The following is a 25036-nucleotide window of genomic DNA, read 5'->3' as shown; positions in this document are numbered from 1 at the left end:
GGAAGTCTTTTATTGTTCTACAAATTCCGCTGATGTTTAATAATGCTTCGGAACACTTCCATTGTTCTCAGAATTCTGCTGAAGTTTAAAAATGCTTCAGAACTCTTCCATTGTTCTCGGAATTCTGATGAAGTTTAAAAATGCTTTGGAACTCTTCCATTATTCCCGTAATTCTTCTGAAGTTTAAAAATGCTTCGGAACTATTCCATTGTTCTCGGAATTTCTCAGACGTTTAAAAATTATTCGGAACTATTCCATTGTTCTCGGAATTCCTCTAAAGTATAAAAATGCTTCGGAACTCTTCCATTGTTCTCGGAATTCTGCTGGCGTTTAAAAATACTTCAGGACACTTCCATTGTTCTCGGAAATCCGGCGAAGTTTAAAAATGCTTCGGAACTCTTTCATTGTTCCTGGAAATCTTCTGAAGTTTAAAAATGCTTTGGAACTCTTCCATTGTTTCTGGAATTCTTCTGAAGTTTAAAAATGCTACGAACTCTTCCATTGTTCTCAGAATTCCACTGAAGTTTAAAAATGCTTCGAATCTCTTCCATTGTTCTCGGAATTCTGCTGACGTTTAAAAATCCTTTGCAACTCTTGTATTGTTTTAGGAATTCTGCTGAATTTTAAAAATGCTTCGGAACTCTTCCATTGTTCTGGAAATTCTGCTGATGTTTAAAAAATGCTTCAGAACTCTTCCATTGTTCTCGGAATTCTGCTGAAGTTTAAAAATGCTTTGGAACTCTTCCATTGTTCCTGGAATTCTTCTGAAGTTTAAAAATGCTACATAACTCTTCCATTGTTCTCCGATTTCCACTGAAGTTTAAAAATGCTTCGGAACTCTTCAATGGTTCTCAAAATTCGCTGACGTTTAAAATTTCTTCGGAACTCTTCCATTGTTCTCGGAATTCCGCTGACGTTTAATAATGCTTCGGAACTCTTCCATTGTTCTCGGAATTCTGCAGACGTTTAAAAATGCTTTGGAACTCTTCCATTGTTCTCAGAATTATGCTGAATTTTAAAAATGCTTCGGAACTCTTCCATTGTTCTTGGAATTCTGCTGACAATTAAAAATGCTTCGGAACTCTTCCATTGTTCCCGGAATTCTTTCGAAGTTTAAAAATGCTTCCGATCTCTTTCATTGTTCATGGAATTCCGCTGACGTTTAAAAATGCTTCGGAACTCTTCCATTTTTCTTAGAATTCCGCTGACATTTAATAATGCTTGGGAACTCTTTCATTGTTCTCTGAATTCCGCTGCCGTTTAAAAATGCTTTGGAACTCTTCCATTGTTCTCAGAATTATGCTGAATTTTAAAAATGCTTCGGAACACTTACATTGTTCTCGGAAATCCGCCGGAGTTTAAAAATGCTTCGGAACTCTTCCATTCTTCTCGGAATTCCGCTGATGTTTAAAAATCCTTGGGAACTCTTCCATTGTTCTCGGAATTCTGCTGACATTTAAAAATGCTAAGGAACTCTTCCTTTGTTCTCGGAATTCTGCTGTTGTTTAAAAATGCTTCGAAATTCTTCCATTGTTTTCGGAATTCCGCTGACGTTTTAAAAATGCTTTGGCACTCTTCCATTGTTCTCGGAATTCCGCTGACGTTTAAAAATGCTTCGGAACTCTTCTATTGTTCTTCGAATTCCGCTGATGTTTAATAATGCTTCGGAACACTTCCATTGTTCCCGAAATACCGCTGACATTTAAAAATGCTTCGGAACTCTTCCATTGTTGTGGAAATTCTGCTGATGTTTAAAAATGCTTCGGAACTCTTCCATTGTTCTCGTAATTCTGCTGAAGTTTAAAAATGCTTCGTAACTATTCCATTGTTCTCGGACTTCCGCTGATGTTTAAAAATACTTCGGAACTCTTCCGTTGTTCTCAGAATTCCGCTGGCGTTTAAAAATGCTTCGGAACTCTTCCATTGTTCTTGGAATTCCGCTGGCGTTTTAAAAATACTTCAGAACACTTCCATTGTTCACGGAAATCCGACGAAGTTTTAAAAATGCTTCGCAATTCTTCCACTTTTCCCAGAATTCTGCTGACGTTTAAAAATGCTTTGGAACTCTTCCATTGTTCTTGGAATTCCGCTGGCGTTTTAAAAATACTTCAGAACACTTCCATTGTTCACGGAAATCCGACGAAGTTTTAAAAATGCTTCGCAATTCTTCCACTTTTCCCAGAATTCTGCTGACGTTTAAAAATGCTTCGGAACTCATCCATTGTTCTCGGAAATCTGCGAAAGTTTAAAAATGCTTCGGAACTCTTCCATTGTTCACGAAATTCTGCTAAAGTTTAAATTTGCTTCGGAACTCTTCCATTGTTCTCGCAATTGCACTGAAGTTTAAAAATGCTTCGGAACTCTTCCATTGTTCTCGGAATTCTGCAGCCATTTAAAAATGCTTCGCAACTCTTGCATTGTTTTCGGAATTTTCACTGAAGTTTAAAAATGCTTCGGAAGTCTTTTATTGTTCTACAAATTCCGCTGATGTTTAATAATGCTTCGGAACACTTCCATTGTTCTCAGAATTCTGCTGAAGTTTAAAAATGCTTCAGAACTCTTCAATTGTTCTCGGAATTCTGCTGAAGTTTAAAAATGCTTCGGAACTCGTCCATTGTTCTCGGAATTCTGATGATGTTTAAAAATGCTTTGGAACTCTTCCATTGTTCACGTAATTCTGCTGAAGTTTAAATTTGCTTCGGAACTCTGCCTTTGTTCTCGGAATTACGCTGACATTTAATAATGCTTCGGAACTCTTCCATTGTTCTCGCAATTCCGCTGAAGTTTAAAAATGCTTCGGAACTCTTCCATTGTTCTCGGTATTCTGCTGATGTTTAAAAATGCTTTGTAACTCTTCCATTGTTTTCGGAATTCCACTGGCATTTAAAAATGCTTCGGAACTCTTCCATTGTTCTTGGAATTCCGCTGGCGTTTTAAAAATACTTCAGAACACTTCCATTGTTCACGGAAATCCGACGAAGTTTTAAAAATGCTTCGCAATTCTTCCACTTTTCCCAGAATTCTGCTGACGTTTAAAAATGCTTCGGAACTCATCCATTGTTCTCGGAAATCTGCGAAAGTTTAAAAATGCTTCGGAACTCTTCCATTGTTCACGAAATTCTGCTAAAGTTTAAATTTGCTTCGGAACTCTTCCATTGTTCTCGCAATTGCACTGAAGTTTAAAAATGCTTCGGAACTCTTCCATTGTTCTCGGAATTCTGCTGCCATTTAAAAATGCTTCGCAACTCTTGCATTGTTTTCGGAATTTTCACTGAAGTTTAAAAATGCTTCGGAAGTCTTTTATTGTTCTACAAATTCCGCTGATGTTTAATAATGCTTCGGAACACTTCCATTGTTCTCAGAATTCTGCTGAAGTTTAAAAATGCTTCAGAACTCTTCCATTGTTCTCGGAATTCTGATGAAGTTTAAAAATGCTTTGGAACTCTTCCATTATTCCCGTAATTCTTCTGAAGTTTAAAAATGCTTCGGAACTATTCCATTGTTCTCGGAATTTCTCAGACGTTTAAAAATTATTCGGAACTATTCCATTGTTCTCGGAATTCCTCTAAAGTATAAAAATGCTTCGGAACTCTTCCATTGTTCTCGGAATTCTGCTGGCGTTTAAAAATACTTCAGGACACTTCCATTGTTCTCGGAAATCCGGCGAAGTTTAAAAATGCTTCGGAACTCTTCCATTGTTCCTGGAAATCTTCTGAAGTTTAAAAATGCTTTGGAACTCTTCCATTGTTTCTGGAATTCTTCTGAAGTTTAAAAATGCTACGAACTCTTCCATTGTTCTCAGAATTCCACTGAAGTTTAAAAATGCTTCGAATCTCTTCCATTGTTCTCGGAATTCTGCTGACGTTTAAAAATGCTTTGCAACTCTTGTATTGTTTTAGGAATTCTGCTGAATTTTAAAAATGCTTCGGAACTCTTCCATTGTTCTGGAAATTCTGCTGATGTTTAAAAAATGCTTCAGAACTCTTCCATTGTTCTCGGAATTCTGCTGAAGTTTAAAAATGCTTTGGAACTCTTCCATTGTTCCTGGAATTCTTCTGAAGTTTAAAAATGCTACATAACTCTTCCATTGTTCTCCGAATTCCACTGAAGTTTAAAAATGCTTCGGAACTCTTCAATGGTTCTCAAAATTCGCTGACGTTTAAAATTTCTTCGGAACTCTTCCATTGTTCTCGGAATTCCGCTGACGTTTAATAATGCTTCGGAACTCTTCCATTGTTCTCGGAATTCTGCAGACGTTTAAAAATGCTTTGGAACTCTTCCATTGTTCTCAGAATTATGCTGAATTTTAAAAATGCTTCGGAACTCTTCCATTGTTCTTGGAATTCTGCTGACAATTAAAAATGCTTCGGAACTCTTCCATTGTTCCCGGAATTCTTTCGAAGTTTAAAAATGCTTCCGATCTCTTTCATTGTTCATGGAATTCCGCTGACGTTTAAAAATGCTTCGGAACTCTTCCATTTTTCTTAGAATTCCGCTGACATTTAATAATGCTTGGGAACTCTTTCATTGTTCTCTGAATTCCGCTGCCGTTTAAAAATGCTTTGGAACTCTTCCATTGTTCTCAGAATTATGCTGAATTTTAAAAATGCTTCGGAACACTTACATTGTTCTCGGAAATCCGCCGGAGTTTAAAAATGCTTCGGAACTCTTCCATTCTTCTCGGAATTCCGCTGATGTTTAAAAATCCTTGGGAACTCTTCCATTGTTCTCGGAATTCTGCTGACATTTAAAAATGCTAAGGAACTCTTCCTTTGTTCTCGGAATTCTGCTGTTGTTTAAAAATGCTTCGGAATTCTTCCATTGTTTTCGGAATTCCGCTGACGTTTTAAAAATGCTTTGGCACTCTTCCATTGTTCTCGGAATTCCGCTGACGTTTAAAAATGCTTCGGAACTCTTCTATTGTTCTTCGAATTCCGCTGATGTTTAATAATGCTTCGGAACACTTCCATTGTTCCCGAAATACCGCTGACATTTAAAAATGCTTCGGAACTCTTCCATTGTTGTGGAAATTCTGCTGATGTTTAAAAATGCTTCGGAACTCTTCCATTGTTCTCGTAATTCTGCTGAAGTTTAAAAATGCTTCGTAACTATTCCATTGTTCTCGGACTTCCGCTGATGTTTAAAAATACTTCGGAACTCTTCCGTTGTTCTCAGAATTCCGCTGGCGTTTAAAAATGCTTCGGAACTCTTCCATTGTTCTTGGAATTCCGCTGGCGTTTTAAAAATACTTCAGAACACTTCCATTGTTCACGGAAATCCGACGAAGTTTTAAAAATGCTTCGCAATTCTTCCACTTTTCCCAGAATTCTGCTGACGTTTAAAAATGCTTTGGAACTCTTCCATTGTTCTTGGAATTCCGCTGGCGTTTTAAAAATACTTCAGAACACTTCCATTGTTCACGGAAATCCGACGAAGTTTTAAAAATGCTTCGCAATTCTTCCACTTTTCCCAGAATTCTGCTGACGTTTAAAAATGCTTCGGAACTCATCCATTGTTCTCGGAAATCTGCGAAAGTTTAAAAATGCTTCGGAACTCTTCCATTGTTCACGAAATTCTGCTAAAGTTTAAATTTGCTTCGGAACTCTTCCATTGTTCTCGCAATTGCACTGAAGTTTAAAAATGCTTCGGAACTCTTCCATTGTTCTCGGAATTCTGCAGCCATTTAAAAATGCTTCGCAACTCTTGCATTGTTTTCGGAATTTTCACTGAAGTTTAAAAATGCTTCGGAAGTCTTTTATTGTTCTACAAATTCCGCTGATGTTTAATAATGCTTCGGAACACTTCCATTGTTCTCAGAATTCTGCTGAAGTTTAAAAATGCTTCAGAACTCTTCAATTGTTCTCGGAATTCTGCTGAAGTTTAAAAATGCTTCGGAACTCGTCCATTGTTCTCGGAATTCTGATGATGTTTAAAAATGCTTTGGAACTCTTCCATTGTTCACGTAATTCTGCTGAAGTTTAAATTTGCTTCGGAACTCTGCCTTTGTTCTCGGAATTACGCTGACATTTAATAATGCTTCGGAACTCTTCCATTGTTCTCGCAATTCCGCTGAAGTTTAAAAATGCTTCGGAACTCTTCCATTGTTCTCGGTATTCTGCTGATGTTTAAAAATGCTTTGTAACTCTTCCATTGTTTTCGGAATTCCACTGGCATTTAAAAATGCTTCGGAACTCTTCCATTGTTCTTGGAATTCCGCTGGCGTTTTAAAAATACTTCAGAACACTTCCATTGTTCACGGAAATCCGACGAAGTTTTAAAAATGCTTCGCAATTCTTCCACTTTTCCCAGAATTCTGCTGACGTTTAAAAATGCTTCGGAACTCATCCATTGTTCTCGGAAATCTGCGAAAGTTTAAAAATGCTTCGGAACTCTTCCATTGTTCACGAAATTCTGCTAAAGTTTAAATTTGCTTCGGAACTCTTCCATTGTTCTCGCAATTGCACTGAAGTTTAAAAATGCTTCGGAACTCTTCCATTGTTCTCGGAATTCTGCTGCCATTTAAAAATGCTTCGCAACTCTTGCATTGTTTTCGGAATTTTCACTGAAGTTTAAAAATGCTTCGGAAGTCTTTTATTGTTCTACAAATTCCGCTGATGTTTAATAATGCTTCGGAACACTTCCATTGTTCTCAGAATTCTGCTGAAGTTTAAAAATGCTTCAGAACTCTTCCATTGTTCTCGGAATTCTGATGAAGTTTAAAAATGCTTTGGAACTCTTCCATTATTCCCGTAATTCTTCTGAAGTTTAAAAATGCTTCGGAACTATTCCATTGTTCTCGGAATTTCTCAGACGTTTAAAAATTATTCGGAACTATTCCATTGTTCTCGGAATTCCTCTAAAGTTTAAAAATGCTTCGGAACTCTTCCATTGTTCTCGGAATTCTGCTGGCGTTTAAAAATACTTCAGGACACTTCCATTGTTCTCGGAAATCCGGCGAAGTTTAAAAATGCTTCGGAACTCTTCCATTGTTCCTGGAAATCTTCTGAAGTTTAAAAATGCTTTGGAACTCTTCCATTGTTTCTGGAATTCTTCTGAAGTTTAAAAATGCTACGAACTCTTCCATTGTTCTCAGAATTCCACTGAAGTTTAAAAATGCTTTGAATCTCTTCCATTGTTCTCGGAATTCTGCTGACGTTTAAAAATGCTTTGCAACTCTTGTATTGTTTTAGGAATTCTGCTGAATTTTAAAAATGCTTCGGAACTCTTCCATTGTTCTGGAAATTCTGCTGATGTTTAAAAAATGCTTCAGAACTCTTCCATTGTTCTCGGAATTCTGCTGAAGTTTAAAAATGCTTTGGAACTCTTCCATTGTTCCTGGAATTCTTCTGAAGTTTAAAAATGCTACATAACTCTTCCATTGTTCTCCGAATTCCACTGAAGTTTAAAAATGCTTCGGAACTCTTCAATGGTTCTCAAAATTCGCTGACGTTTAAAATTTCTTCGGAACTCTTCCATTGTTCTCGGAATTCCGCTGACGTTTAATAATGCTTCGGAACTCTTCCATTGTTCTCGGAATTCTGCAGACGTTTAAAAATGCTTTGGAACTCTTCCATTGTTCTCAGAATTATGCTGAATTTTAAAAATGCTTCGGAACTCTTCCATTGTTCTTGGAATTCTGCTGACAATTAAAAATGCTTCGGAACTCTTCCATTGTTCCCGGAATTCTTTCGAAGTTTAAAAATGCTTCCGATCTCTTTCATTGTTCATGGAATTCCGCTGACGTTTAAAAATGCTTCGGAACTCTTCCATTTTTCTTAGAATTCCGCTGACATTTAATAATGCTTGGGAACTCTTTCATTGTTCTCTGAATTCCGCTGCCGTTTAAAAATGCTTTGGAACTCTTCCATTGTTCTCAGAATTATGCTGAATTTTAAAAATGCTTCGGAACACTTACATTGTTCTCGGAAATCCGCCGGAGTTTAAAAATGCTTCGGAACTCTTCCATTCTTCTCGGAATTCCGCTGATGTTTAAAAATCCTTGGGAACTCTTCCATTGTTCTCGGAATTCTGCTGACATTTAAAAATGCTAAGGAACTCTTCCTTTATTCTCGGAATTCTGCTGTTGTTTAAAAATGCTTCGGAATTCTTCCATTGTTTTCGGAATTCCGCTGACGTTTTAAAAATGCTTTGGCACTCTTCCATTGTTCTCGGAATTCCGCTGACGTTTAAAAATGCTTCGGAAGTCTTCTATTGTTCTTCGAATTCCGCTGATGTTTAATAATGCTTCGGAACACTTCCATTGTTCCCGAAATACCGCTGACATTTAAAAATGCTTCGGAACTCTTCCATTGTTGTGGAAATTCTGCTGATGTTTAAAAATGCTTCGGAACTCTTCCATTGTTCTCGTAATTCTGCTGAAGTTTAAAAATGCTTCGTAACTGTTCCATTGTTCTGGGACTTCCGTTGACGTTTAAAAATACTTCGGAACTCTTCCATTGTTCTCAGAATTCCGCTGGCGTTTAAAAATGCTTCGGAACTCTTCCATTGTTCTTGGAATTCCGCTGGCGTTTTAAAAATACTTCAGAACACTTCCATTGTTCACGGAAATCCGACGAAGTTTTAAAAATGCTTCGCAATTCTTCCACTTTTCCCAGAATTCTGCTGACGTTTAAAAATGCTTCGGAACTCATCCATTGTTATCGGAAATCTGCGAAAGTTTAAAAATGCTTCGGAACTCTTCCATTGTTCACGAAATTCTGCTAAAGTTTAAATTTGCTTCGGAACTCTTCCATTGTTCTCGCAATTGCACTGAAGTTTAAAAATGCTTCGGAACTCTTCCATTGTTCTCGGAATTCTGCAGCCATTTAAAAATGCTTCTCAACTCTTGCATTGTTTTCGGAATTTTCACTGAAGTTTAAAAATGCTTCGGAAGTCTTTTATTGTTCTACAAATTCCGCTGATGTTTAATAATGCTTCGGAACACTTCCATTGTTCTCAGAATTCTGCTGAAGTTTAAAAATGCTTCAGAACTCTTCCATTGTTCTCGGAATTCTGCTGAAGTTTAAAAATGCTTCGGAACTCGTCCATTGTTCTCGGAATTCTGATGATGTTTAAAAATGTTTTGTAACTCTTCCATTGTTTTCGGAATACCGCTGAAGTTTAAAAATGCTTCGGAACTCTTCCATTGTTGTGGAAATTCTGCTGATGTTTAAAAATGCTTCGGAACTCTTCCATTGTTCTCGTAATTCTGCTGAAGTTTAAAAATGCTTCGTAACTATTCCATTGTTCTCGGACTTCCGCTGACGTTTAAAAATACTTCGGAACTCTTCCGTTGTTCTCAGAATTCCGCTGGCGTTTAAAAATGCTTCGGAACTCTTCCATTGTTCTCGCAATTGCACTGAAGTTTAAAAATGCTTCGGAACTCTTCCATTGTTCTCGGAATTCTGCAGCCATTTAAAAATGCTTCGCAACTCTTGCATTGTTTTCGGAATTTTCACTGAAGTTTAAAAATGCTTCGGAAGTCTTTTATTGTTCTACAAATTCCGCTGATGTTTAATAATGCTTCGGAACACTTCCATTGTTCTCAGAATTCTGCTGAAGTTTAAAAATGCTTCAGAACTCTTCAATTGTTCTCGGAATTCTGCTGAAGTTTAAAAATGCTTCGGAACTCGTCCATTGTTCTCGGAATTCTGATGATGTTTAAAAATGCTTTGGAACTCTTCCATTGTTCACGTAATTCTGCTGAAGTTTAAATTTGCTTCGGAACTCTGCCTTTGTTCTCGGAATTACGCTGACATTTAATAATGCTTCGGAACTCTTCCATTGTTCTCGCAATTCCGCTGAAGTTTAAAAATGCTTCGGAACTCTTCCATTGTTCTCGGTATTCTGCTGATGTTTAAAAATGCTTTGTAACTCTTCCATTGTTTTCGGAATTCCACTGGCATTTAAAAATGCTTCGGAACTCTTCCATTGTTCTTGGAATTCCGCTGGCGTTTTAAAAATACTTCAGAACACTTCCATTGTTCACGGAAATCCGACGAAGTTTTAAAAATGCTTCGCAATTCTTCCACTTTTCCCAGAATTCTGCTGACGTTTAAAAATGCTTCGGAACTCATCCATTGTTCTCGGAAATCTGCGAAAGTTTAAAAATGCTTCGGAACTCTTCCATTGTTCACGAAATTCTGCTAAAGTTTAAATTTGCTTCGGAACTCTTCCATTGTTCTCGCAATTGCACTGAAGTTTAAAAATGCTTCGGAACTCTTCCATTGTTCTCGGAATTCTGCTGCCATTTAAAAATGCTTCGCAACTCTTGCATTGTTTTCGGAATTTTCACTGAAGTTTAAAAATGCTTCGGAAGTCTTTTATTGTTCTACAAATTCCGCTGATGTTTAATAATGCTTCGGAACACTTCCATTGTTCTCAGAATTCTGCTGAAGTTTAAAAATGCTTCAGAACTCTTCCATTGTTCTCGGAATTCTGATGAAGTTTAAAAATGCTTTGGAACTCTTCCATTATTCCCGTAATTCTTCTGAAGTTTAAAAATGCTTCGGAACTATTCCATTGTTCTCGGAATTTCTCAGACGTTTAAAAATTATTCGGAACTATTCCATTGTTCTCGGAATTCCTCTAAAGTTTAAAAATGCTTCGGAACTCTTCCATTGTTCTCGGAATTCTGCTGGCGTTTAAAAATACTTCAGGACACTTCCATTGTTCTCGGAAATCCGGCGAAGTTTAAAAATGCTTCGGAACTCTTCCATTGTTCCTGGAAATCTTCTGAAGTTTAAAAATGCTTTGGAACTCTTCCATTGTTTCTGGAATTCTTCTGAAGTTTAAAAATGCTACGAACTCTTCCATTGTTCTCAGAATTCCACTGAAGTTTAAAAATGCTTTGAATCTCTTCCATTGTTCTCGGAATTCTGCTGACGTTTAAAAATGCTTTGCAACTCTTGTATTGTTTTAGGAATTCTGCTGAATTTTAAAAATGCTTCGGAACTCTTCCATTGTTCTGGAAATTCTGCTGATGTTTAAAAAATGCTTCAGAACTCTTCCATTGTTCTCGGAATTCTGCTGAAGTTTAAAAATGCTTTGGAACTCTTCCATTGTTCCTGGAATTCTTCTGAAGTTTAAAAATGCTACATAACTCTTCCATTGTTCTCCGAATTCCACTGAAGTTTAAAAATGCTTCGGAACTCTTCAATGGTTCTCAAAATTCGCTGACGTTTAAAATTTCTTCGGAACTCTTCCATTGTTCTCGGAATTCCGCTGACGTTTAATAATGCTTCGGAACTCTTCCATTGTTCTCGGAATTCTGCAGACGTTTAAAAATGCTTTGGAACTCTTCCATTGTTCTCAGAATTATGCTGAATTTTAAAAATGCTTCGGAACTCTTCCATTGTTCTTGGAATTCTGCTGACAATTAAAAATGCTTCGGAACTCTTCCATTGTTCCCGGAATTCTTTCGAAGTTTAAAAATGCTTCGGATCTCTTTCATTGTTCATGGAATTCCGCTGACGTTTAAAAATGCTTCGGAACTCTTCCATTTTTCTTAGAATTCCGCTGACATTTAATAATGCTTGGGAACTCTTTCATTGTTCTCTGAATTCCGCTGCCGTTTAAAAATGCTTTGGAACTCTTCCATTGTTCTCAGAATTATGCTGAATTTTAAAAATGCTTCGGAACACTTACATTGTTCTCGGAAATCCGCCGGAGTTTAAAAATGCTTCGGAACTCTTCCATTCTTCTCGGAATTCCGCTGATGTTTAAAAATCCTTGGGAACTCTTCCATTGTTCTCGGAATTCTGCTGACATTTAAAAATGCTAAGGAACTCTTCCTTTGTTCTCGGAATTCTGCTGTTGTTTAAAAATGCTTCGGAATTCTTCCATTGTTTTCGGAATTCCGCTGACGTTTTAAAAATGCTTTGGCACTCTTCCATTGTTCTCGGAATTCCGCTGACGTTTAAAAATGCTTCGGAACTCTTCTATTGTTCTTCGAATTCCGCTGATGTTTAATAATGCTTCGGAACACTTCCATTGTTCCCGAAATACCGCTGACATTTAAAAATGCTTCGGAACTCTTCCATTGTTGTGGAAATTCTGCTGATGTTTAAAAATGCTTCGGAACTCTTCCATTGTTCTCGTAATTCTGCTGAAGTTTAAAAATGCTTCGTAACTGTTCCATTGTTCTGGGACTTCTGTTGACGTTTAAAAATACTTCGGAACTCTTCCATTGTTCTCAGAATTCCGCTGGCGTTTAAAAATGCTTCGGAACTCTTCCATTGTTCTTGGAATTCCGCTGGCGTTTTAAAAATACTTCAGAACACTTCCATTGTTCACGGAAATCCGACGAAGTTTTAAAAATGCTTCGCAATTCTTCCACTTTTCCCAGAATTCTGCTGACGTTTAAAAATGCTTCGGAACTCATCCATTGTTATCGGAAATCTGCGAAAGTTTAAAAATGCTTTGGAACTCTTCCATTGTTCACGAAATTCTGCTAAAGTTTAAATTTGCTTCGGAACTCTTCCATTGTTCTCGCAATTGCACTGAAGTTTAAAAATGCTTCGGAACTCTTCCATTGTTCTCGGAATTCTGCAGCCATTTAAAAATGCTTCTCAACTCTTGCATTGTTTTCGGAATTTTCACTGAAGTTTAAAAATGCTTCGGAAGTCTTTTATTGTTCTACAAATTCCGCTGATGTTTAATAATGCTTCGGAACACTTCCATTGTTCTCAGAATTCTGCTGAAGTTTAAAAATGCTTCAGAACTCTTCCATTGTTCTCGGAATTCTGCTGAAGTTTAAAAATGCTTCGGAACTCGTCCATTGTTCTCGGAATTCTGATGATGTTTAAAAATGCTTTGTAACTCTTCCATTGTTTTCGGAATACCGCTGAAGTTTAAAAATGCTTCGGAACTCTTCCATTGTTGTGGAAATTCTGCTGATGTTTAAAAATGCTTCGGAACTCTTCCATTGTTCTCGTAATTCTGCTGAAGTTTAAAAATGCTTCGTAACTATTCCATTGTTCTCGGACTTCCGCTGACGTTTAAAAATACTTCGGAACTCTTCCGTTGTTCTCAGAATTCCGCTGGCGTTTAAAAATGCTTCGGAACTCTTCCATTGTTCTTGGAATTCCGCTGGCGTTTTAAAAATACTTCAGAACACTTCCATTGTTCACGGAAATCCGACGAAGTTTTAAAAATGCTTCGCAATTCTTCCACTTTTCCCAGAATTCTGCTGACGTTTAAAAATGCTTCGGAACTCATCCATTGTTCTCGGAAATCTGCGAAAGTTTAAAAATGCTTCGGAACTCTTCCATTGTTCACGAAATTCTGCTAAAGTTTAAATTTGCTTCGGAACTCTTCCATTGTTCTCGCAATTGCACTGAAGTTTAAAAATGCTTCGGAACTCTTCCATTGTTCTCGGAATTCTGCAGCCATTTAAAAATGCTTCGCAACTCTTGCATTGTTTTCGGAATTTTCACTGAAGTTTAAAAATGCTTCGGAAGTCTTTTATTGTTCTACAAATTCCGCTGATGTTTAATAATGCTTCGGAACACTTCCATTGTTCTCAGAATTCTGCTGAAGTTTAAAAATGCTTCAGAACTCTTCAATTGTTCTCGGAATTCTGCTGAAGTTTAAAAATGCTTCGGAACTCGTCCATTGTTCTCGGAATTCTGATGATGTTTAAAAATGCTTTGGAACTCTTCCATTGTTCACGTAATTCTGCTGAAGTTTAAATTTGCTTCGGAACTCTGCCTTTGTTCTCGGAATTACGCTGACATTTAATAATGCTTCGGAACTCTTCCATTGTTCTCGCAATTCCGCTGAAGTTTAAAAATGCTTTGGAACTCTTCCATTGTTCTCGGTATTCTGCTGATGTTTAAAAATGCTTTGTAACTCTTCCATTGTTTTCGGAATTCCACTGGCATTTAAAAATGCTTCGGAACTCTTCCATTGTTCTTGGAATTCCGCTGGCGTTTTAAAAATACTTCAGAACACTTCCATTGTTCACGGAAATCCGACGAAGTTTTAAAAATGCTTCGCAATTCTTCCACTTTTCCCAGAATTCTGCTGACGTTTAAAAATGCTTCGGAACTCATCCATTGTTCTCGGAAATCTGCGAAAGTTTAAAAATGCTTCGGAACTCTTCCATTGTTCACGAAATTCTGCTAAAGTTTAAATTTGCTTCGGAACTCTTCCATTGTTCTTGCAATTGCACTGAAGTTTAAAAATGCTTCGGAACTCTTCCATTGTTCTCGGAATTCTGCTGCCATTTAAAAATGCTTCGCAACTCTTGCATTGTTTTCGGAATTTTCACTGAAGTTTAAAAATGCTTCGGAAGTCTTTTATTGTTCTACAAATTCCGCTGATGTTTAATAATGCTTCGGAACACTTCCATTGTTCTCAGAATTCTGCTGAAGTTTAAAAATGCTTCAGAACTCTTCCATTGTTCTCGGAATTCTGATGAAGTTTAAAAATGCTTTGGAACTCTTCCATTATTCCCGTAATTCTTCTGAAGTTTAAAAATGCTTCGGAACTATTCCATTGTTCTCGGAATTTCTCAGACGTTTAAAAATTATTCGGAACTATTCCATTGTTCTCGGAATTCCTCTAAAGTTTAAAAATGCTTCGGAACTCTTCCATTGTTCTCGGAATTCTGCTGGCGTTTAAAAATACTTCAGGACACTTCCATTGTTCTCGGAAATCCGGCGAAGTTTAAAAATGCTTCGGAACTCTTCCATTGTTCCTGGAAATCTTCTGAAGTTTAAAAATGCTTTGGAACTCTTCCATTGTTTCTGGAATTCTTCTGAAGTTTAAAAATGCTACGAACTCTTCCATTGTTCTCAGAATTCCACTGAAGTTTAAAAATGCTTTGAATCTCTTCCATTGTTCTCGGAATTCTGCTGACGTTTAAAAATGCTTTGCAACTCTTGTATTGTTTTAGGAATTCTGCTGAATTTTAAAAATGCTTCGGAACTCTTCCATTGTTCTGGAAATTCTGCTGATGTTTAAAAAATGCTTCAGAACTCTTCCATTGTTCTCGGAATTCTGCTGAAGTTTAAAAATGCTTTGGAACTCTTCCATTGTTCCTGGAATTCTTCTGAAGTTTAAAAATGCTACATAACTCTTCCATTGTTCTCCGAATTCCACTGAAGTTTAAAAATGCTTCGGAACTCTTCAATGGTTCTCAAAATTCGCTGACGTTTAAAATTTCTTCGGAACTCTTCCATTGTTCTCGGAATTCCGCTGAAGTTTAATAATGCTTCGGAACTCTTCCATTGTTCTCGGAATTCTGCAGACGTTTAAAAATGCTTTGGAACTCTTCCATTGTTCTCAGAATTATGCTGAATTTTAAAAATGCTTCGGAACTCTTCCATTGTTCTTGGAATTCTGCTGACAATTAAAAATGCTTCGGAACTCTTCCATTGTTCCCGGAATTCTTTCGAAGTTTAAAAATGCTTCCGATCTCTTTCATTGTTCATGGAATTCCGCTGACGTTTAAAAATGCTTCGGAACTCTTCCATTTTTCTTAGAATTCCGCTGACATTTAATAATGCTTGGGAACTCTTTCATTGTTCTCTGAATTCCGCTGCCGTTTAAAAATGCTTTGGAACTCTTCCATTGTTCTCAGAATTATGCTGAATTTTAAAAATGCTTCGTACACTTCCATTGTTCTCGGAATTACGCTGACATTTAATAATGTTTCGGAACTCTTCCATTGTTCTCGCAATTTCGCTGAAGTTTAAAAATGCTTCGGAACTCTTCCATTGTTCTCGGAATTCTGCTGATGTTTAAAAATGCTTTGTAACTCTTCCATTGTTTTCGGAATTCCACTGAAGTTTAAATTTGCTTCGGAACTCTGCCTTTGTTCTCGGAATTACGCTGACATTTAATAATGCTTCGGAACTCTTCCATTGTTCTCGCAATTCCGCTGAAGTTTAAAAATGCTTCGGAACTCTTCCATTGTTGTGGAAATTCTGCTGAAGTTTAAAAATGCTTTGGAACTCTTCCATTGTTTCTGGAATTCTTCTGAAGTTTAAAAATGCTACGAACTCTTCCATTGTTCTCAGAATTCCACTGAAGTTTAAAAATGCTTCGAATCTCTTCCATTGTTCTCGGAATTCTGCTGACGTTTAAAAATGCTTTGCAACTCTTGTATTGTTTTAGGAATTCTGCTGAATTTTAAAAATGCTTCGGAACTCTTCCATTGTTCTGGAAATTCTGCTGATGTTTAAAAAATGCTTCAGAACTCTTCCATTGTTCTCGGAATTCTGCTGAAGTTTAAAAATGCTTTGGAACTCTTCCATTGTTCCTGGAATTCTTCTGAAGTTTAAAAATGCTACATAACTCTTCCATTGTTCTCCGAATTCCACTGAAGTTTAAAAATGCTTCGGAACTCTTCAATGGTTCTCAAAATTCGCTGACGTTTAAAATTTCTTCGGAACTCTTCCATTGTTCTCGGAATTCCGCTGACGTTTAATAATGCTTCGGAACTCTTCCATTGTTCTCGGAATTCTGCAGACGTTTAAAAATGCTTTGGAACTCTTCCATTGTTCTCAGAATTATGCTGAATTTTAAAAATGCTTCGGAACTCTTCCATTGTTCTTGGAATTCTGCTGACAATTAAAAATGCTTCGGAACTCTTCCATTGTTCCCGGAATTCTTTCGAAGTTTAAAAATGCTTCCGATCTCTTTCATTGTTCATGGAATTCCGCTGACGTTTAAAAATGCTTCGGAACTCTTCCATTTTTCTTAGAATTCCGCTGACATTTAATAATGCTTGGGAACTCTTTCATTGTTCTCTGAATTCCGCTGCCGTTTAAAAATGCTTTGGAACTCTTCCATTGTTCTCAGAATTATGCTGAATTTTAAAAATGCTTCGGAACACTTACATTGTTCTCGGAAATCCGCCGGAGTTTAAAAATGCTTCGGAACTCTTCCATTCTTCTCGGAATTCCGCTGATGTTTAAAAATCCTTGGGAACTCTTCCATTGTTCTCGGAATTCTGCTGACATTTAAAAATGCTAAGGAACTCTTCCTTTGTTCTCGGAATTCTGCTGTTGTTTAAAAATGCTTCGGAATTCTTCCATTGTTTTCGGAATTCCGCTGACGTTTTAAAAATGCTTTGGCACTCTTCCATTGTTCTCGGAATTCCGCTGACGTTTACAAATGCTTCGGAACTCTTCTATTGTTCTTCGAATTCCGCTGATGTTTAATAATGCTTCGGAACACTTCCATTGTTCCCGAAATACCGCTGACATTTAAAAATGCTTCGGAACTCTTCCATTGTTGTGGAAATTCTGCTGATGTTTAAAAATGCTTCGGAACTCTTCCATTGTTCTCGTAATTCTGCTGAAGTTTAAAAATGCTTCGTAACTGTTCCATTGTTCTGGGACTTCCGTTGACGTTTAAAAATACTTCGGAACTCTTCCATTGTTCTCAGAATTCCGCTGGCGTTTAAAAATGCTTCGGAACTCTTCCATTGTTCTTGGAATTCCGCTGGCGTTTTAAAAATACTTCAGAACACTTCCATTGTTCACGGAAATCCGACGAAGTTTTAAAAATGCTTCGCAATTCTTCCACTTTTCCCAGAATTCTGCTGACGTTTAAAAATGCTTCGGAACTCATCCATTGTTATCGGAAATCTGCGAAAGTTTAAAAATGCTTCGGAACTCTTCCATTGTTCACGAAATTCTGCTAAAGTTTAAATTTGCTTCGGAACTCTTCCATTGTTCTCGCAATTGCACTGAAGTTTAAAAATGCTTCGGAACTCTTCCATTGTTCTCGGAATTCTGCAGCCATTTAAAAATGCTTCTCAACTCTTGCATTGTTTTCGGAATTTTCACTGAAGTTTAAAAATGCTTCGGAAGTCTTTTATTGTTCTACAAATTCCGCTGATGTTTAATAATGCTTCGGAACACTTCCATTGTTCTCAGAATTCTGCTGAAGTTTAAAAATGCTTCAGAACTCTTCCATTGTTCTCGGAATTCTGCTGAAGTTTAAAAATGCTTCGGAACTCGTCCATTGTTCTCGGAATTCTGATGATGTTTAAAAATGCTTTGTAACTCTTCCATTGTTTTCGGAATACCGCTGAAGTTTAAAAATGCTTCGGAACTCTTCCATTGTTGTGGAAATTCTGCTGATGTTTAAAAATGCTTCGGAACTCTTCCATTGTTCTCGTAATTCTGCTGAAGTTTAAAAATGCTTCGTAACTATTCCATTGTTCTCGGACTTCCGCTGACGTTTAAAAATACTTCGGAACTCTTCCGTTGTTCTCAGAATTCCGCTGGCGTTTAAAAATGCTTCGGAACTCTTCCATTGTTCTTGGAATTCCGCTGGCGTTTTAAAAATACTTCAGAACACTTCCATTGTTCACGGAAATCCGACGAAGTTTTAAAAATGCTTCGCAATTCTTCCACTTTTCCCAGAATTCTGCTGACGTTTAAAAATGCTTCGGAACTCATCCATTGTTCTCGGAAATCTGCGAAAGTTTAAAAATGCTTCGGAACTCTTCCATTGTTCACGAAATTCTGCTAAAGTTTAAATTTGCTTCGGAACTCTTCCATTGTTCTCGCAATTGCACTGAAGTTTAAAAATGCTTCGGAACTCTTCCATTGTTCTCGGAATTCTGCAGCCATTTAAAAATGCTTCGCAACTCTTGCATTGTTTTCGGAATTTTCACTGAAGTTTAAAAATGCTTCGGAAGTCTTTTATTGTTCTACAAATTCCGCTGATGTTTAATAATGCTTCGGAACACTTCCATTGTTCTCAGAATTCTGCTGAAGTTTAAAAATGCTTCAGAACTCTTCAATTGTTCTCGGAATTCTGCTGAAGTTTAAAAATGCTTCGGAACTCGTCCATTGTTCTCGGAATTCTGATGATGTTTAAAAATGCTTTGGAACTCTTCCATTGTTCACGTAATTCTGCTGAAGTTTAAATTTGCTTCGGAACTCTGCCTTTGTTCTCGGAATTACGCTGACATTTAATAATGCTTCGGAACTCTTCCATTGTTCTCGCAATTCCGCTGAAGTTTAAAAATGCTTCGGAACTCTTCCATTGTTCTCGGTATTCTGCTGATGTTTAAAAATGCTTTGTAACTCTTCCATTGTTTTCGGAATTCCACTGGCATTTAAAAATGCTTCGGAACTCTTCCATTGTTCTTGGAATTCCGCTGGCGTTTTAAAAATACTTCAGAACACTTCCATTGTTCACGGAAATCCGACGAAGTTTTAAAAATGCTTCGCAATTCTTCCACTTTTCCCAGAATTCTGCTGACGTTTAAAAATGCTTCGGAACTCATCCATTGTTCTCGGAAATCTGCGAAAGTTTAAAAATGCTTCGGAACTCTTCCATTGTTCACGAAATTCTGCTAAAGTTTAAATTTGCTTCGGAACTCTTCCATTGTTCTCGCAATTGCACTGAAGTTTAAAAATGCTTCGGAACTCTTCCATTGTTCTCGGAATTCTGCTGCCATTTAAAAATGCTTCGCAACTCTTGCATTGTTTTCGGAATTTTCACTGAAGTTTAAAAATGCTTCGGAAGTCTTTTATTGTTCTACAAATTCCGCTGATGTTTAATAATGCTTCGGAACACTTCCATTGTTCTCAGAATTCTGCTGAAGTTTAAAAATGCTTCAGAACTCTTCCATTGTTCTCGGAATTCTGATGAAGTTTAAAAATGCTTTGGAACTCTTCCATTATTCCCGTAATTCTTCTGAAGTTTAAAAATGCTTCGGAACTATTCCATTGTTCTCGGAATTTCTCAGACGTTTAAAAATTATTCGGAACTATTCCATTGTTCTCGGAATTCCTCTAAAGTTTAAAAATGCTTCGGAACTCTTCCATTGTTCTCGGAATTCTGCTGGCGTTTAAAAATACTTCAGGACACTTCCATTGTTCTCGGAAATCCGGCGAAGTTTAAAAATGCTTCGGAACTCTTCCATTGTTCCTGGAAATCTTCTGAAGTTTAAAAATGCTTTGGAACTCTTCCATTGTTTCTGGAATTCTTCTGAAGTTTAAAAATGCTACGAACTCTTCCATTGTTCTCAGAATTCCACTGAAGTTTAAAAATGCTTTGAATCTCTTCCATTGTTCTCGGAATTCTGCTGACGTTTAAAAATGCTTTGCAACTCTTGTATTGTTTTAGGAATTCTGCTGAATTTTAAAAATGCTTCGGAACTCTTCCATTGTTCTGGAAATTCTGCTGATGTTTAAAAAATGCTTCAGAACTCTTCCATTGTTCTCGGAATTCTGCTGAAGTTTAAAAATGCTTTGGAACTCTTCCATTGTTCCTGGAATTCTTCTGAAGTTTAAAAATGCTACATAACTCTTCCATTGTTCTCCGAATTCCACTGAAGTTTAAAAATGCTTCGGAACTCTTCAATGGTTCTCAAAATTCGCTGACGTTTAAAATTTCTTCGGAACTCTTCCATTGTTCTCGGAATTCCGCTGACGTTTAATAATGCTTCGGAACTCTTCCATTGTTCTCGGAATTCTGCAGACGTTTAAAAATGCTTTGGAACTCTTCCATTGTTCTCAGAATTATGCTGAATTTTAAAAATGCTTCGGAACTCTTCCATTGTTCTTGGAATTCTGCTGACAATTAAAAATGCTTCGGAACTCTTCCATTGTTCCCGGAATTCTTTCGAAGTTTAAAAATGCTTCCGATCTCTTTCATTGTTCATGGAATTCCGCTGACGTTTAAAAATGCTTCGGAACTCTTCCATTTTTCTTAGAATTCCGCTGACATTTAATAATGCTTGGGAACTCTTTCATTGTTCTCTGAATTCCGCTGCCGTTTAAAAATGCTTTGGAACTCTTCCATTGTTCTCAGAATTATGCTGAATTTTAAAAATGCTTCGGAACACTTACATTGTTCTCGGAAATCCGCCGGAGTTTAAAAATGCTTCGGAACTCTTCCATTCTTCTCGGAATTCCGCTGATGTTTAAAAATCCTTGGGAACTCTTCCATTGTTCTCGGAATTCTGCTGACATTTAAAAATGCTAAGGAACTCTTCCTTTGTTCTCGGAATTCTGCTGTTGTTTAAAAATGCTTCGGAATTCTTCCATTGTTTTCGGAATTCCGCTGACGTTTTAAAAATGCTTTGGCACTCTTCCATTGTTCTCGGAATTCCGCTGACGTTTAAAAATGCTTCGGAACTCTTCTATTGTTCTTCGAATTCCGCTGATGTTTAATAATGCTTCGGAACACTTCCATTGTTCCCGAAATACCGCTGACATTTAAAAATGCTTCGGAACTCTTCCATTGTTGTGGAAATTCTGCTGATGTTTAAAAATGCTTCGGAACTCTTCCATTGTTCTCGTAATTCTGCTGAAGTTTAAAAATGCTTCGTAACTGTTCCATTGTTCTGGGACTTCCGTTGACGTTTAAAAATACTTCGGAACTCTTCCATTGTTCTCAGAATTCCGCTGGCGTTTAAAAATGCTTCGGAACTCTTCCATTGTTCTTGGAATTCCGCTGGCGTTTTAAAAATACTTCAGAACACTTCCATTGTTCACGGAAATCCGACGAAGTTTTAAAAATGCTTCGCAATTCTTCCACTTTTCCCAGAATTCTGCTGACGTTTAAAAATGCTTCGGAACTCATCCATTGTTATCGGAAATCTGCGAAAGTTTAAAAATGCTTTGGAACTCTTCCATTGTTCACGAAATTCTGCTAAAGTTTAAATTTGCTTCGGAACTCTTCCATTGTTCTCGCAATTGCACTGAAGTTTAAAAATGCTTCGGAACTCTTCCATTGTTCTCGGAATTCTGCAGCCATTTAAAAATGCTTCTCAACTCTTGCATTGTTTTCGGAATTTTCACTGAAGTTTAAAAATGCTTCGGAAGTCTTTTATTGTTCTACAAATTCCGCTGATGTTTAATAATGCTTCGGAACACTTCCATTGTTCTCAGAATTCTGCTGAAGTTTAAAAATGCTTCAGAACTCTTCCATTGTTCTCGGAATTCTGCTGAAGTTTAAAAATGCTTCGGAACTCGTCCATTGTTCTCGGAATTCTGATGATGTTTAAAAATGCTTTGTAACTCTTCCATTGTTTTCGGAATACCGCTGAAGTTTAAAAATGCTTCGGAACTCTTCCATTGTTGTGGAAATTCTGCTGATGTTTAAAAATGCTTCGGAACTCTTCCATTGTTCTCGTAATTCTGCTGAAGTTTAAAAATGCTTCGTAACTATTCCATTGTTCTCGGACTTCCGCTGACGTTTAAAAATACTTCGGAACTCTTCCGTTGTTCTCAGAATTCCGCTGGCGTTTAAAAATGCTTCGGAACTCTTCCATTGTTCTTGGAATTCCGCTGGCGTTTTAAAAATACTTCAGAACACTTCCATTGTTCACGGAAATCCGACGAAGTTTTAAAAATGCTTCGCAATTCTTCCACTTTTCCCAGAATTCTGCTGACGTTTAAAAATGCTTCGGAACTCATCCATTGTTCTCGGAAATCTGCGAAAGTTTAAAAATGCTTCGGAACTCTTCCATTGTTCACGAAATTCTGCTAAAGTTTAAATTTGCTTCGGAACTCTTCCATTGTTCTCGCAATTGCACTGAAGTTTAAAAATGCTTCGGAACTCTTCCATTGTTCTCGGAATTCTGCAGCCATTTAAAAATGCTTCGCAACTCTTGCATTGTTTTCGGAATTTTCACTGAAGTTTAAAAATGCTTCGGAAGTCTTTTATTGTTCTACAAATTCCGCTGATGTTTAATAATGCTTCGGAACACTTCCATTGTTCTCAGAATTCTGCTGAAGTTTAAAAATGCTTCAGAACTCTTCAATTGTTCTCGGAATTCTGCTGAAGTTTAAAAATGCTTCGGAACTCGTCCATTGTTCTCGGAATTCTGATGATGTTTAAAAATGCTTTGGAACTCTTCCATTGTTCACGTAATTCTGCTGAAGTTTAAATTTGCTTCGGAACTCTGCCTTTGTTCTCGGAATTACGCTGACATTTAATAATGCTTCGGAACTCTTCCATTGTTCTCGCAATTCCGCTGAAGTTTAAAAATGCTTCGGAACTCTTCCATTGTTCTCGGTATTCTGCTGATGTTTAAAAATGCTTTGTAACTCTTCCATTGTTTTCGGAATTCCACTGGCATTTAAAAATGCTTCGGAACTCTTCCATTGTTCTTGGAATTCCGCTGGCGTTTTAAAAATACTTCAGAACACTTCCATTGTTCACGGAAATCCGACGAAGTTTTAAAAATGCTTCGCAATTCTTCCACTTTTCCCAGAATTCTGCTGACGTTTAAAAATGCTTCGGAACTCATCCATTGTTCTCGGAAATCTGCGAAAGTTTAAAAATGCTTCGGAACTCTTCCATTGTTCACGAAATTCTGCTAAAGTTTAAATTTGCTTCGGAACTCTTCCATTGTTCTCGCAATTGCACTGAAGTTTAAAAATGCTTCGGAACTCTTCCATTGTTCTCGGAATTCTGCTGCCATTTAAAAATGCTTCGCAACTCTTGCATTGTTTTCGGAATTTTCACTGAAGTTTAAAAATGCTTCGGAAGTCTTTTATTGTTCTACAAATTCCGCTGATGTTTAATAATGCTTCGGAACACTTCCATTGTTCTCAGAATTCTGCTGAAGTTTAAAAATGCTTCAGAACTCTTCCATTGTCCTCGGAATTCTGATGAAGTTTAAAAATGCTTTGGAACTCTTCCATTATTCCCGTAATTCTTCTGAAGTTTAAAAATGCTTCGGAACTATTCCATTGTTCTCGGAATTTCTCAGACGTTTAAAAATTATTCGGAACTATTCCATTGTTCTCGGAATTCCTCTAAAGTTTAAAAATGCTTCGGAACTCTTCCATTGTTCTCGGAATTCTGCTGGCGTTTAAAAATACTTCAGGACACTTCCATTGTTCTCGGAAATCCGGCGAAGTTTAAAAATGCTTCGGAACTCTTCCATTGTTCCTGGAAATCTTCTGAAGTTTAAAAATGCTTTGGAACTCTTCCATTGTTTCTGGAATTCTTCTGAAGTTTAAAAATGCTACGAACTCTTCCATTGTTCTCAGAATTCCACTGAAGTTTAAAAATGCTTTGAATCTCTTCCATTGTTCTCGGAATTCTGCTGACGTTTAAAAATGCTTTGCAACTCTTGTATTGTTTTAGGAATTCTGCTGAATTTTAAAAATGCTTCGGAACTCTTCCATTGTTCTGGAAATTCTGCTGATGTTTAAAAAATGCTTCAGAACTCTTCCATTGTTCTCGGAATTCTGCTGAAGTTTAAAAATGCTTTGGAACTCTTCCATTGTTCCTGGAATTCTTCTGAAGTTTAAAAATGCTACATAACTCTTCCATTGTTCTCCGAATTCCACTGAAGTTTAAAAATGCTTCGGAACTCTTCAATGGTTCTCAAAATTCGCTGACGTTTAAAATTTCTTCGGAACTCTTCCATTGTTCTCGGAATTCCGCTGACGTTTAATAATGCTTCGGAACTCTTCCATTGTTCTCGGAATTCTGCAGACGTTTAAAAATGCTTTGGAACTCTTCCATTGTTCTCAGAATTATGCTGAATTTTAAAAATGCTTCGGAACTCTTCCATTGTTCTTGGAATTCTGCTGACAATTAAAAATGCTTCGGAACTCTTCCATTGTTCCCGGAATTCTTTCGAAGTTTAAAAATGCTTCCGATCTCTTTCATTGTTCATGGAATTCCGCTGACGTTTAAAAATGCTTCGGAACTCTTCCATTTTTCTTAGAATTCCGCTGACATTTAATAATGCTTGGGAACTCTTTCATTGTTCTCTGAATTCCGCTGCCGTTTAAAAATGCTTTGGAACTCTTCCATTGTTCTCAGAATTATGCTGAATTTTAAAAATGCTTCGGAACACTTACATTGTTCTCGGAAATCCGCCGGAGCTTAAAAATGCTTCGGAACTCTTCCATTCTTCTCGGAATTCCGCTGATGTTTAAAAATCCTTGGGAACTCTTCCATTGTTCTCGGAATTCTGCTGACATTTAAAAATGCTAAGGAACTCTTCCTTTGTTCTCGGAATTCTGCTGTTGTTTAAAAATGCTTCGGAATTTTTCCATTGTTTTCGGAATTCCGCTGACGTTTTAAAAATGCT

Source organism: Phyllobates terribilis, unplaced genomic scaffold (assembly GCF_046119375.1).
Source record: "Phyllobates terribilis strain yellow unplaced genomic scaffold, ASM4611937v1 Scaffold_2__4_contigs__length_985480577, whole genome shotgun sequence".
NCBI classification, from domain to species: Eukaryota; Metazoa; Chordata; class Amphibia; order Anura; family Dendrobatidae; genus Phyllobates; species Phyllobates terribilis.
The sequence above is the reverse complement of the archived record's forward strand: the minus strand, read 5'-3'. Positions refer to the sequence as shown.